This window comes from Phyllostomus hastatus, unplaced genomic scaffold, assembly GCF_019186645.2.
Source record: "Phyllostomus hastatus isolate PE091 unplaced genomic scaffold, TTU_PhHast_1.1 phas_scaffold_182, whole genome shotgun sequence".
Taxonomy (NCBI): Eukaryota; Metazoa; Chordata; class Mammalia; order Chiroptera; family Phyllostomidae; genus Phyllostomus; species Phyllostomus hastatus.
In genome coordinates, this window is record NW_025334013.1 from 29,818,326 (window position 1) to 29,833,168 (window position 14,843).

At 46.3% G+C, this 14,843-nt stretch overlaps 1 pseudogene; it reads right to left on the reverse strand.

The window, feature by feature from the left end:
- Positions 1 to 206: 206 nt before the first annotated feature.
- Positions 207 to 895, reverse strand: LOC123832095 (annotated as a pseudogene).
- Positions 896 to 14,843: the final 13,948 nt, after the last annotated feature.

Consider the following 14,843-nt stretch of genomic DNA (forward strand, 5'->3'; position numbering starts at 1 on the left):
TCTCCACGACACTTTCCTCTCACGGGGCTGCATCCTTGAAAAGGTTCCTAGTGCAGGAACGGTGGGCAGAGGGTACATTCCAAGGAAGGGGATGAGGTGATGAGCTTCCAGTTGCCTGGGTCTGATCAGGGCTCAGCCCACAGTCACGCCCTTTTAAGGAGTCCCTCCAACCCTGACGAGGAAGTTGAAGACTTTGGTAAAGATTGTCATCCATCTCCAAGACGACACCGAAAACAACTTTTGTAGGATATCATCACAAAAGCACACAGGTTGGAAAGCTGTTTCACACTGACCTCTAGGAAAGTGCAGTGTACAAAGAGGTGTGAGAAAACCAAATACGCAGGCAGCCAAGGTAGGTGTTTCTCTGAAGAAAAACTAGACATCTCCAATCTGTTTGACAGCGGGTTTTGGCACTCCTGGGCATCTCCGCATGCCCGTGCTTCTCCTTCTCAGAGGCGGAACAGGGGAGGCTCTCCTCTGGTCAGGGGAATCCTGGTCGGCCTTCCCTAAGACGCCTTCCAGGGAGGATCAGACTCAAGAGAAAAGGAATTCATGGAGCAACCCAAAACCATGGTTTTGTTTCAGGAAAGAATTGTCACCCTCAATTTCGAATGTGGGAGCACTGCAGGAAGCAGCTTCTTTTCGAAGAGAGCAATGTAAGCCAGCATATCTGCCCCTTGTTTTGCTGAGAGTTCAGGATCAGTGTTACATTTCTGCTTTCTTAAAAATGTTTAGTATTTTTGCTGGCTGATAAACAATGTCGGCTGCTGTCTGCATCATCAATGACATGGATGTTTAAGAGTGCACCAGAAAACTTGTCACGACTAGGGACTCACTGCGTATGATGGGTGCCCCAGCCACCTTCCCAGTAACTGGGCTCCAAGGGGGCTGCCATCTTGCTGGGGCCAAACTTTACTACTCAAGTCTCTTTTAATCAATACAATGCCCCCTCTTTTTTATTACTGGTTTCATTTTTATTTAGTTTTATTCCATTTATTTGTTGAAGAAACTAGGTAATTTGTCGTGTCGGATTTCCCACATTCTGAATTTGAATTTGTAACTTATTTTTCTATGTTCCATATTTAATATAAACTGATACCTATCTCTAGAGGCTTCATAATTTTATCTTTTTGTCAAGAATACTTTGAAAGTGGCACTCTAATGTTCTAGATCATATCAGGAGGCACACGACATTGTACAGCTTTTGATAATTTTGAGAGTGATAAGTGGGTTCTTATGTTTTCAGTTTTTTTTTTATTTTAAAGATTTTATTTAGTTACTTTTAGAGAAAGGGGGAAGGAGGGAGAAAGAGAGGGGAAGAAACATCAGTGCATACGAGATACATATATTTGTTGCCTCTCACATGCCTCCAAAGAGGAAGCTGGCCTGCAACCCAGGCATATGCCCTGACTAGGAATTGAACCAGCAACCTTTTGTTCACAGGCTGGCGCTTGATCCACTGAACTACATCAGCCAGGACTTCAGTCTGGTTTAAAGTTTGCCATTAACTTTTCATCCAATAATTTCAGTAGTAATTGATGATCATTGCCTAGATCCATTATTTCATAAGCGATTGCAACAGTGGTCTTTTTTCCTATTTCCATTACTTCTTTTACATTTATTAGATATGGTTTATATAAAGAACTTTCTCTCATCATTGATTTAGATTGCCTGAAATATGGGACCTACAGAAAAGGTACCTGGATCCTTCTGTTTTTAAGAGGGGAAAAGCAACTTTTGGAATAATAAGATGTTTAATAATTTTGATATAAACATCATAGGTGACCAATGAGGGTGTTTTTTTTTTTTAGGTCACTAAGTTTTGGGGTGGTTTATTACGGCAGCAATAGATACTCAAAACCACTAAGGGTTCAAAAATTGTTATCATTGTGAACTCACGAATGTTTGAATGTTCCATGTATTATTGTTTGCTGTACTCGTAATTCGTCTTGATGTTGAAATCGTTCCATATTTGGCCAGTGAGAGCTTCTTTCAGTTGGTGCCTCTGTGATTTTGACATGCGCCCCGTGTCTGATGGCTCCTTCGCTTTCAGGTACAGGATAGCCTAGGCTCATTCTGTGTATTTCCTGCTCCAGTGCTGACACTGGCTATTTCTCCAAGGGTTCCTGGCTCCTTTCAGGAGACAGTGGCATTTTAGAGACCACGACCTGTCTATCGGGGGTGCGCATCACTACTGGACTGTGGTCAACTCTAGGTCTCTCCTGTGAGCAGAGAAAGGTAACACTTATTTTTTAGCAAGAGTAAACAATCAACAGTTCAAACTGATATTTTTAAATTAAAAATATCAGTCTTTAAATTAAATATTGTATAGCTTTTACTTCTTTGATTTTAAACATACATACTTTTTTCCTCTTATACTGAAAATCTTGGTTCCTCGTGACATTTGCTTTATTCTACTATGTATAATAGTTTAGGAAAACCAATATTATTACTCACAGTAAGTCTACTGAGTACTGTTTAAGATTTATTTGTATTTTTTGTCCTTAAGGTTTATCTCACTGTACACTGTACAGCTAATATACTATGTTTCCAAGTCACTTGAAAGATTTCTTCTTTCTATGTTTATGACACAACTTGATAGACAAATAGGTTTGTTTTTCTTCAGTTTTTAAGTGATTGCTTTTTATTTTCTTTTTTTTTAAGATTTATTTATTTATTTATTTATTTATTTTTAGGGAGGGAAGAGGGGGAGAAAGAGAGAGAGAGAGAGAGAGAGAGAGAGAGAGACATCAATGTGCGGTTGCTGGGGGTTATGGCCTGCAACCCAGGAATGTACCCTAGCTGGGAATCGAACCTGGGACACTTTGGTTCCCAGCCCGCGCTCAATCCACTGAGCTACGCCAGCCAGGGCTGCTTTTTATTTTCTTGTAGTTAAATTTGCTTTCCAAATTATGTGTCTATTTTATTTTTTATGTGTATGTTTTATTATATCAAGCTATAAAACAAGGCATATGCAGAAATATACAACTTCCACCCCTGTATCCTTTTTCTGATAAATAATTATTTTTATTAGTTTTTGTTTTACACACTTCTAAATTTTGAAAATAGTAGAGGCAAATGTGTGTATATATATATATACACTTTTCCTTTCATTTCTACACAAAGAGTAGAAAAAAGCCCATTGCTTTTTTCACCTTCATTTCAGGAATAATTGAAAAATATGTACATTTAAAATTTTTCCAAGTGGGCTCTGGCTAGTGTGGCTCAGTGGACTGAGCACCGGCCTGCAAACTACAAGGGTCACCAGTTCAATTCCCGGTCAGGGCACATGCCTGGGTTGCTGGCTTGGTCCTCAGTTGGGGGGTGCACGCACAAGAGGCAACCACACATTGATGTTTCCCTCTCTTTCTCCCTCTCTTCCCCTCTCTCTAAAAATAAATAAATAAATAAATCTTCAAAAAAAAATAAAAGTTTTTCCAAGTGGAAAACTTTTTTTTATTATTACCAATTTCCAGCACTGTAGTCAGAGAGCACTGTTCATGTTATTTGCGCTTGACTGCGGTTTTTCTTTATGGCCTAAGATATCCATTTTTATGAACATTCCGTAGGTACTGCAAAAAGTTATATTCTCTAATATTGTGATTCAGAATTTGATACATATTTGTGAGTTACCATACTAATTCCGTTGTGTAGGTCAGTGCTACTCAAAGTGGCTAGACTACTATGTCATTATGGACACTACTGCAGCTGATTTTTTTGTTTGTCTGTTTTGGTAGCAAGACTTTCTCAATGAAGGCAGTGGTATGTTGGTTTGTATTCTGAGTGAGCTACTCGTCTCACTGCCTCTGGCAGGCACGGCTCGCAGACTGGCACGGGTCTGGGAAGGCGCTTTCAGCGGCGCTGGGGTGGGTTTCCTAAACCCCTACTCATGTTTCATCCTCTTGCTTTGTCTTGGAGGCAGAGTGACATGCAAAACTTTTCTCTTGTTCATGTGTTTCTATTATGCCTGCATCTCCTGTAATTTTTACTTTGTGAAAGTTGATGGCTGTGTTCTTGAGTAGGTATAAATCCCTCCACTGTTATTTTAGCCATTAGTATTATAAAAAGCCTCCTTTTTTTCTCTAATGCTTCTTGGTGGGTCAGAATTCTCCCTTGACAGACATCAGCACCATGGCCCTTGCTCTCTTTGTGTTTTACGTTTTGCCTGGTAAATATTTGTCCATCCTTTTATTTTTTTAACTTTCTTATTTTTTTGTTTTGAGTGTGTTTTTGTTTTGCTAGACAGCTTGAAAATACTTGTGATTAATGTGTGAGTTAGCCTCATTTATATTATTGATAAACACCAATTTTTTAATGATAAAATATTCTACTCCATGGTCATCTGTTTTCTTTTTTCTCTCTCTCTCTTACTCCCTAGATCTTTTACAAATATTTCTCTTGGAATTTAGAAATTTTATATTTTGTTTTCGTTCTTTTTTGCTTTTTGAGAAGAGAAGGAGGGAGAAAGACGGGGAGAGAAACACCGATATGTGAGAGACACAGGAATCGTTTGCGTCTCACGTGCGTCCCCACCTGGGACCAGACCTGCAGCCCGGGCACGTGCCTGACGGGGAATGAAACCAGCGAACGTTCGCTCTGTGGGGTGGTGCCCATCCGAACCACACCGGTCAGGGCTATATTTTGTTTTAGTTGTTACCTTTATACTAACACATTTGCAAAATACTGTGTTTTATCTATTTATGTATCTTTTTAAAGATAATATTCCAACTTTCCCCTCTAACAGAGTAATGTTAATAACAGAAAAGCCCCAACCTGCTTTTCCCTTTCCTTCTACAGGTGTTGGTACCAAAAGTACTCGCTAAACAGAGACCAGAGTATCTGCGTATCAGAGTATGCTTTCTAGGACCTTGACCCACAGCATTCTCTGTCCGTTTCCGTGAGGGGCTGTGAGGAGACTCAGAGCAGCCCCTCATCTCACTGCCAACCTGCCCTGGGCCTCTGCGCTAAAGCAGTGTGTGTGTGCTCTTTCCCGGAGATGGGAAATAAATGCGTAATTTCAGTAAAACCCCTGCTTAAAAGCCCCACCTCCTATCTTCATGTTTTTTAATATTCTTTTTAAAATGAATGTTTTTACATTTTTGATTGATTTTAGAGCGAGCAAGAGAAACATGGATTTGTTGTTCCACTTATTTATGCGTTCATTGGTTGATTCTTGTATGTGCCCTGACCAAGGACTGAACCTGCAACCTAGGCCTATTGGGATGATGCTTAACTAACTGAGCTACTCAGCCAGGACCAAACTAATTCTTTTTTTAAAAAAATATTTTACTTATTTATTTTTAGAGAGAGAGGGAGGGAGAAAGAGAGGGAGAGAAATATCAATATGTGTTTGCCTCTCACGCCCCTCACTGAGCACCTGGCCCACAACCCAGGCATGTCCCCTGACTGATAATTGAACCAGTGACCCTTTGGTTTGCAGGTTGGTGCTCAATCCACTGAGCCACACCAGCCAAGGCTAATTCTTTATCATGTTACAGAAAAGACAACTCAGATGGCCTCGGAGTTTGCAAAGTGGGGCTTACTCACGCATGCGGACCCAGAGGAGATAAATTCCAAATTCTGGGCCCCAAGCTTAAGCTGGAGTTTGCTTATATTCTTGTTACAAGGCAAAAAGGGGGGGACAACTGCTAAAAGCAAGCATACAACTGCTAAGCAACCATAGAAGGTTCTGCTAAAAGCATAACCTTTGCTTCGAAGCAGAAGCGGTTAGTGTATGACCTTGAGATAACTGTTTATCTGGGAACGGCTGCTGGTCAGCTCCTACCTAAGAATGGCTACTGCTCAGCTATGTCCCGTCACAATCCCCCCTTTGATGCTATAAGGTGCTTTTATCCCTTTAGCATCACTATACTCCTAGCTATGCGGCTGACGTCATGGGGAAGGTTGTAATTGCTGATACTGGTATTGGTACCTCTGGAAGGCTAACACCTTGGCGGCCGCCTTCCAAGTCACCATGGCCTCCAGGTGTTGGACCAAGGTCCGGAGGATGCAGGGCCCCAGAGTTATGCCTAGGAGAATTATGAGGATGGGCCCCAGAACAGGCAATATCCACTTTAGCCATGTCTGTGGATTGAATCCAAAATTCCAATCCTCTAGTTCTTGGGCCTGAATTCTAATGTTCTCCTTTAGTTCTTTTACCTTTTTTGCTACTATACTGGATTGGTTGACAAAATAGCAACATTCTTCTCCTAGGAACATACATGTTCCACCTTTCTCTGCAGTAATGAGGTTTAAAGCTATCCTATTCTGAAGGGTCACCTCAGCCAAGGAGTTTATCTGCTGCTGCAGGTGGTCAGGGAATGGGCTACATTGTCCATATCTTCACTCAGCTGAGCTGACAGCTTGTAGTAAGTGGATGCAGACAATCCCATTGCCCCGACTCCTGCCCCGACCCCCACTGCAAGACTTGCCCCTACAGCTACGGTGGCCCCTACTCTTCTCTTACACCGGGAGGCTTCCTTTACTTCAGGTTGCAGTAGTTTTCTCATCTCGTTAGGGGTCCAGATGCTGACACTGGGGGCTAGGAAGACTTCAGTGCAGATCCCAGTCCAATTCTGGGGCAGGCACTTATAAGCTGCCTTCCCACGGAGAAGGAAGATTCTAGGTTCAGTACAAAGGCTGCTGTTGTTGGGAATATTACATTGACCAGAGCAGAGCTGGGGATTGAGTGTTCCCACATCGTTACTCGGCTCTGCAGTCCGGTTTGCCACCAAACAGGTTAAGTTCATTCCCTTAGCATCTAGGAAGACAACGGTAGCTATGGGTCCTTGGATCATGGTAGGACCTGCGTCTATGGGCTTACGAGCCCTGTTCCAGCTCGGAGGTACTGGAACACCTAGAAACCCTTTTTCTTCTATAGGCAAACATACCCAGAATTCTTTTGTGGAGTTAGTAACATTCTGGTATGCTGCATACATGGCATGGACCATGTACTAAACTTGGACTGCTAGGCTCACCCTCCTCCGGGCCTCCTGAAAGGCCATGAGGTTAGCCCCTTTGTAGATGACTGCTTCTTGGGCCAACCGGTTTGCTATTTCTCTTGCAGCCTCTTTCTTAGCCTGTTCAAACTCTGTCTGGCTCATTGTACTCAGCTGGTGGTAACAGTTCCAACATACTTGTTGGCCAGGGTATCCATGTCCCTGACACTTTTGGGACTGGTATCCTACAGTTCCTTCCATTATTCCAGTCTGGTATAATTTCCCTCCTTAAGTACAGAGGAATTGGGGCCGTGGCCGAACGCAATCTGATGGCATGGAGGTGGAGGAGGTGAAAGCTACGGCTGGAAGGGGGTAGGTCATCACTCCATTGCTGAGCCTAATCCTATGTGCAGGGGCACTATATTTACAGACTGGGGCTGAGATAGACCCTGCATTTGTCAAACAAAGCATACAATATATCCAATTACAGAGACTAAACAGAGATAAACTACTCCTAGGGTGATTTGCTCCCCAGGACTCCATTCTGCTGGGGTCACAGTCATTAGTCCAATTCCCAATACTCCTGAGAAGATGCCGATTATAGTCAGGAACCCTGCGGAGCAATGGTCCATCCCCCAGTGTCTTCTCCACTGGTTGGTGTCCTCCGGAGCTTCAGCATGGGTAGTCTGGGTGCAGGCTTGGTCTTCAGGTCCTCAGGATCTGCTGCTGCTTTGGCCCGGCTGTAGTGGATCCAAGGGGTGACTCCTGTAACTTTAAGGGCAGTCAGGGTGGTTAGTAATACCAAGTGTGGCCCAGTCCCCACAGGTTGGAGTGGTTCTTTTTCCAGTCCTTTACCCATATATAACTTCCCAGTTTAAAGGAGTGCGCTGGCCCCCCTCAGGGTAGGGGTCCTGGTCCAAACCGGCCCCGTTTATCTTCCCTAAAGTTTCCCCTTGCTTCTGGAGATATTTTGTCTGCCCTAATTCACCTTGCAACCCGAGTCCCCCCTTTCGTATGCTGAGAACTGGGGGAGGTTTCCCAAAAACTAGTTCATATGGCGTATATCCCAAGGGGTTAGGGGCATTTCTAACCCTAAGCAAAGCTAGCGGTAACAAGTCCGTCCAGGGCAGCCCGGTTTCCTGGTGAAATTTAGCTAAGGTTTCTTTAAGAGTCCGGTTCATCCGCTCTACCTTCCCAGACCTCTGGAGTTAATAGGTGGTGTGCAGCTTCCACGTGATGTTAATGAGTTTGGCTGTTTCTTGGATTACTTGTGAGATGAAGGCCGGCCCGTTATCACTTCCTATGGTCAGAGGCAATCCGTACCTTGGGATGATTTCCCTCAGTAGTGCTCGGGCGACTTCCCGGCTTTTCTCCATCCTAGTGGGGAAAGCCTCAACCCATCCAGAGAAGGTGCACAGGATTACCAGGAGGTATTTAAACCCTCAGCTAGGTTTGACTTCAGTGAAATCTATTTGTAGGTCCTCAAAGGGTTGTCTGCCTGTGTGCTGTATTCCCGGCCTCATCCCCGGGTGCCCCACAGCGTTATTCCGAGCACAAAGTGCTGCCAGGTTGGGAAAATAAAAATACCTCTTCAGCAAATGTTCTAGGGAGGTCTTGCCCATGTGCGTGAGAGCACGGCACTGCCTTACTAGATTGCTAGCTTGCCCCTGTGGTATGTAAATTTTCCCATCCGGCAGCCTCCACTCCCCTCCGGAGGTCTTTTTACACCTGGCCTGGCGTGTCCACTCTACTTCGGCAGGAGCATAGTCCTTTGGGCTGACCTGAATGTCCGGGGGTGCCTAACAGCGGAGCAGTCATTTTTGCCTGATCTGCCCCAAGCGCCGCCGCCTTGGCAGCCTGGTCTGCTTTCTGATTTCCCTGGGCGACTGCGGTATCAGGCTTAGAGTGGCCTTTGCAGTGTGTGACAGCCACCTCGGCCGGTGCCCATACCGTTTCCAGTAGCTGGAGTATTTCTTGTTTATTCTTTATCTCTTTTTCTTCTGCTGTCAACAACCCTCGCTCTTGGTATATAGCACCATGAATGTGGAGGGTGGCAAAGGCATATTTAGAGTCTGTGTAAATGTTGACTTTCCTGCCTTGGCTCAACTCCAAGGCCCTATTAGCCCCCACAGTTCAGCTCTCTGTGCTGACCATCCTGTTGCCAGTGCTTTGGCCTCTATTATCCTGCAGTTGTCCACAACCGAGTACCCGGCGACTCTCCTGCCCCCAACCGTATAGCTGCTCCCATCCGCAAAGTAGGTGACATCAGGTCAGGCCAGGGGCTGGTCCCGGAGGTCTGGCCGGCTGGCGTGGACCTCCTTGGTTACTTCGAGACAGTCATGGTCTGGCTCTCCAAGCTCTGCTGGTAAGTAGGTGGCCGGATTGACTCGTTTCACGGTCTTAACTTGTACCCTTGGGTTCCCCTGGAGAATGCCCTGGTACTGAGTCAATCGAGGACTTGACAGCCACTTACGCCCCTGCTCGGCAAGGAGACTGTTCACTGCGTGTGGTACGTGGAGACTGATTTCTTGACCTAGAGTTACCTTGTCTGCCTCTTGCAAGAGAGGCACGGCAGCAGCGGCTGCCCTCAGACCAGGCAGCCAGCCGGCGGCGACATTGTCCAATTGCTCAGACAGATAAGCCACCGGGTGTTGCCATGGTCTGACAGGCTGGGTCAGGACCCCAAGGGCTACCTTGTCTCTCTTATGGGTATACAGATCAAAAGGCCACCCGGATCTGGCAGTCCAAGGGCAGGAACATCACTGAGGTGCCCCTTGGTATCTTGGAAGGCTTTTTCTTCATTTTCTCCCCATTCTAGGGGCTTGGTATCCAGACCCTTCAGGGCCTGGTAGAGGAGCCTTGCCATACTGGCGAATCCTGGCATCCATATTTGGCAAAATCCAGTTGCCTCAAGAAATTCCCGCAATTCCCGTTGAGTGTGGGGGCGGGGGGGGGGGGATCGGACTATGACAGCCTTCCTCCCAGTGCTCAGGGCCCTCTTCCCTCATGAGATGAGGAATCCTAAGTATTTTGCTTGTTTCTGGCAGACCTGTGCCTTTTTCCAGGACACCCGATACCTTAACTCAGCCAGGCGCTTCAGCAGCGTGCACGTTCCCTCCCAGCACCGTTCCCAGATGGGGCCACCAGGAGGAGATTGTCTACATACTGTAGAATCATCAGGTCCGGCTCCCCTTTGGCAAAAGGCTTCAGGTCTCTTGCTAGGGCCTCCCCAAATAAAGTTGGGGAGTTCTTAAACCCCTGAGGCAGTCTAGTCCAGGTCGATTGAGTCTTGACTGCAGTGTGCGGGTCTTCCCACTTGAAAGCAAAAATGGGTTGGCTGAAAGGTGCCACAGGAATGCAGAAAAAGGCATCCTTCAGATAAAGGCAGGTAAACGTCGTTGCTGTTGTGGGGAGCTGGCTCAGGAGGGTGTATGGATTCGGGATGACCGGGTGGAGGGTTACAGCTGCATCATTGATGGCCTGCAGATCCTGGACGGGCCAGTACCCGCTCCCATCCGGCTTCTTGACCGGCAGAAAAGGGGTATTCCACTGGGACTGACATGGGACTAGTATTCCCTCCCGTAGGTGTCTGCAGATGACCTCGGAAATCCCCAGACAAGCCTCTCAGGAGAGGCGTTACTGCCGCAGGTGGCGGGGCTTAGTCCCCGGCTTGAGTTCTATGACTACCGGGGTCTGGGTTTTAGCTCATCCGGGTGGGTTGCCTTCAGCCCAGACCTCAGGGTATTCTTCCCATAGCTGAGCCTTCAGCCCCAGCCCCAGTTCCGTCTCACTTGGGTTCCCTGCGTCCTCTGAGTGAAGCCGGTACTCTTCCTCCCTCAGGAGGACTACAGCAAGGATACTCGGGGTCTGTACCTGCAGATGGGCTTCCCCAGAGGACTGGAAGATGACCCACGCTCCGAGCTTTGTGAGTAGATCGCATCCCAATAACGGGACGGGGCATTCGGGTAGGTAGAGAAACTCGTGCCTGATGGTGTGTCCCCCTAGTTCTACAGTGGGGGCTTGGCAAAATGTTTTAGGGCTACTGGGGCATCCGGTGGCCCCTATAATGGTGATTTCTCCCCCTGATGGTGGAGCCACCGGAGTTGTTACAACTGCGTGTTCTGCGCCCGTATCTACCATGACCGTTAGGCTGTGGCCCCCCACTTTTATTTTGACCATGGGCTTGCGGGGGCCTACATTCAGAGAGCCTGGTCTTACTCAGTCTGAGTCCAGCCCATCCAAGTGAAGGATACAGGGAGCTGCTCCCTTTGCCTTTTGCTTGGGGAGTTTCCTCTTCCCATTCGGGCACTCCCTTTTCCAGTGCCCTCTCTCCTTACAGTAAGCACACTGGTCTTGCTCTATTCTCCGGTGCCCTGCTCCCTCCCTTCTTCTTTCACCTTCCTTGTCCAGTGGAGGGCTACCGAGTAGCCAGAAGGGCTGCCTTCTTTTCCATTCTCTTGTGTGTCTCCCTGTGGGCAACTTCCTCCCTATTGTTGTAAACCTTGTTAGCAACCTTGACTAGCAGGCTTATATTCATCCCAGCAAAACCCTCAAGTTTCTGGGGTTTCTTTCAGATGTCCGAAGCCGACTGTGACACGTAGGCTGTATTGACCATCCGCTGGTTGTCGGGGCTCTCCAGATCAAAAGGAGTGTAGATGCAGCAGGCTTCATACAGCCGCTCAAGAAAATCGCCTGGACACTCGTCTGGCCTTTGAGTGATGTTCGCCACCTTGGACATATTGGTGGGTCGATTCCATGGAGTAATGCATCACAGTAACGGGCCAGGGCCACTCGTCCTTCCTCTGTGTTGTGGTCCCAGTCTGGCTGGGTCTTAGAGGCTGCTAGTCGGGCCCACTGGATAGGGTCTAGGGTCCCCACAAGGACATTTGCCTCCAGGTGACGGTGTGCCTCTTGTATGATGCGTCGGCGCTCCTCTGTGTTGAACAGAGTAAGTAGGAGCTGCCGACAATCATACCAAGTTGGGTGGTGAGTCTGCATGATAGACTCCATAAGGTCAACCAGAGCCTGCGGTTTTTCGGAATAGGAGGGAGTATGATGTTTCCAATTAAGTCGTGGTAAATGGCTGATAATAAATCACAGTTTGACCTGGTTGCTCCGTGCCATCCGAGCCCATGTACGGTGGAGCCTGAGTCTCCCTGAGCGGTAGTTGCAGCCCCAGATGGCTGAGGATGCATCTGATTCTGCCAGAGGCACTGAAGGAGGTGGGGTGTCTAAGGCTTGAGAGGGTTCCTGAGCTCTGAGAGCATGCGGGGGTGGACGAGTCTCTGGGACCTCTTCCTCCGGATCTCCCTTAAAAATAGGAGGTCGGTGTGCCTGGGTTACAAGCACTTGGGAAAGGGTCATGCTTTGAGAGCCTTGGGTACAGCGTGGCCGGCCCGCCTTTCGTGGGTCTCCCCCATTGCCAGATGCCTTGACTGAATGCTTCACACAGCGCTGGAGCCACCCTGGCATGTCCTGCGCTAATTCCTGCCAGCGGTCGATGTAAACAAACTGGTCGGGGTGACCTGGCCTGCTTGTAACCATGAGATGGACCGCCCGTATGATGCCTAGATTCAGGGTGCCTTCAGGGGGCCAGCCTACCCCAAAAGCTGGCCACTCAGATGAACAAAAGGTCTCTAATTGACCCGCATCCATGCTCGGGTCCTGGCCCTTAAACCGATCGAATTTCTGTAACATACAGTCCAGAACTGTGGAAGAGCCCCCTCCCCACCCCCGCATGATGATTCCTCCTGATCGATGCTGACAGGCAAGGGAAGGGACTCTCGTGTCGCCCGCCTGGCCTCTCCCCTCTGGGGGAACTTAGGTCGTCGTGGCGAAGGCTGTCCGTGTAGAATCCGGGTTAAACTCCCAGCCGTTAGGCCGTGTGACAGACTGAGGAACCGCAGGTTAGGGCTCACTCATGCTCCGTAGGCTTCCACCCGTGGAGCAACAAACACAGTCATTCATACAAACACACCGAGTTTATTACGTTCCCACCCGCCCGAGCTGTGGGAGCCCTGCCTGGGCCTTCCGGCCTGAGGGGTGATCAGTCCCTCCTTCCACCACAAAGGGTGGGCCTGGTCTTGGGCTCCTGGTCCCCAGGGTTCTTACCAAATTGGCGCCTTCCCAGATTCCACCAGTTCGCACCCCACCAGCCTGGGTCGAAGAGGGGTCTGAGAGCCGAGCCTGCAGAGCCCGGGATGTTCAGGACCCAAAATCATTGGGGCTCCTGTCTCCTTATCACCACCGGGCCCCACCAGCCGCCCCGAGGCCACCTTCACTAGAGGTAATCAGCCTGCTCACATGAGTGGTTTCCCAGTCAGGGAACCAAAATGTTACTGAAAAGACAACTCAGACAGCCTCATGTTTGCGAAGTGGGGTTTATTCACGCATGCGGACCCAGAGGAGATAAATTCCAAATTCTGGGCCCCAAGCTTAAGCTGGAGTTTGCTTATATTCTTGTTACAAGGCAAAAAGGAGGAGGGGACAACTGCTAAAAGCAAGCATACAACTGCTAAGCAACCATAGACGGTTCTGCTAAAAGCATAACCTTCGCTTCGAAGCAGAAGCTAAGGTTAGTGTATGACCTTGAGATAACTGTTTTTCTGGGAAAGGTTGCTGTCTGGGAACAGCTGCTGGTCAGCTCCTACCTAAGAATGGCTACTGTTCAGCTACGTCCCGTCACAATCATAGTTAGGAAATCTCCTTTGTCTCTTGCTTTACTTAAAGTTTTTTACCGAAACAGTTCTTGAATTTCCTTAGCTGCTATATAATTGTATAGTTTTCAATTTGCCTTTACCAATGTTATTAATTAGGTTGATGGATTTCCTAATTTTGAACTATCCTTAAGGGTCCAAAATAAATTCTGTTTTTAGTTTACTTTTAGGGAGTTAATAGTTTTTGTTACCATTGTGAATGGAATCTTATTTTCTATTACATTGTCTAATTGGTTATTGCTGGTATATGGAAAAGCTATTGATTTTTGTGTGTTTATCTTATATGTGGTCAGCTTGCTAAATTCTCTTATTTGTTCTAATAGTCTGCCAATTGATTTTCTTATGTTTTTCTGTGTAAGAAATAGTGTCATCTGCAAATAAGCACAAGTTGGCTCTTCTTTTCTAATATTTCTAATGAGAGATAATGTTTATTATCTCTTATTGCTTTCTTTCTTACCTCAAATCAGAACACCTGATACACTTAGAATAGTACAATGGTAAAGGTCATTCTCCTCTTGTTTCTTCTGACTTTGTTCAGGTTGTATTATTGTTTCACCATTAAGTACAGCGTTTCTTGTAGGTTTTGCCATTGTTTTATTAAAAAACAAACAATATGTCAAGTTTAGTTTTTTTTTCCTACTTTGGGGGATTTTTTCCTTTTATATTAATAGGTATTGAATTTAAGATACTATTTTTATTTTTAATGCAGTGATATAATAAGTTAAATTGATATATATTCCAATGCTGAACCATCTTAGCAATGCTGGACTAAATTTTCTTTGGACTTGATGAATTACTCTTTCAATACACTGCTGAATTTAATTTGTTAACATTTTATTTAGGAGTTTTGCTTTGCTGTTCATACATGGAATCATGTATATATTTTTCTCCTGTTGCTCTTGTCTGGTTTTGGTTTCAGGATTTGCTAATCACTAAAATATGTTTGGTAGTTTCCATCTTTCCTTCCTTCTTTTTTTTTAAATGTATGACAACTTTATTTTTTTACTAAGGCTAATGAAAAATGTTACTAATCCTATTTTTAAACATCCAACATCTGAATTAAAAAGTATGGCAACTATATTTACTCATTAAATATTTCTAAAACAACCCCAAACTTCCAGCATGCATGTTTAACGTCAGAACAATGGATTCAAGACCAAGTATACGTGTTACATGCATCAAGGCTAGA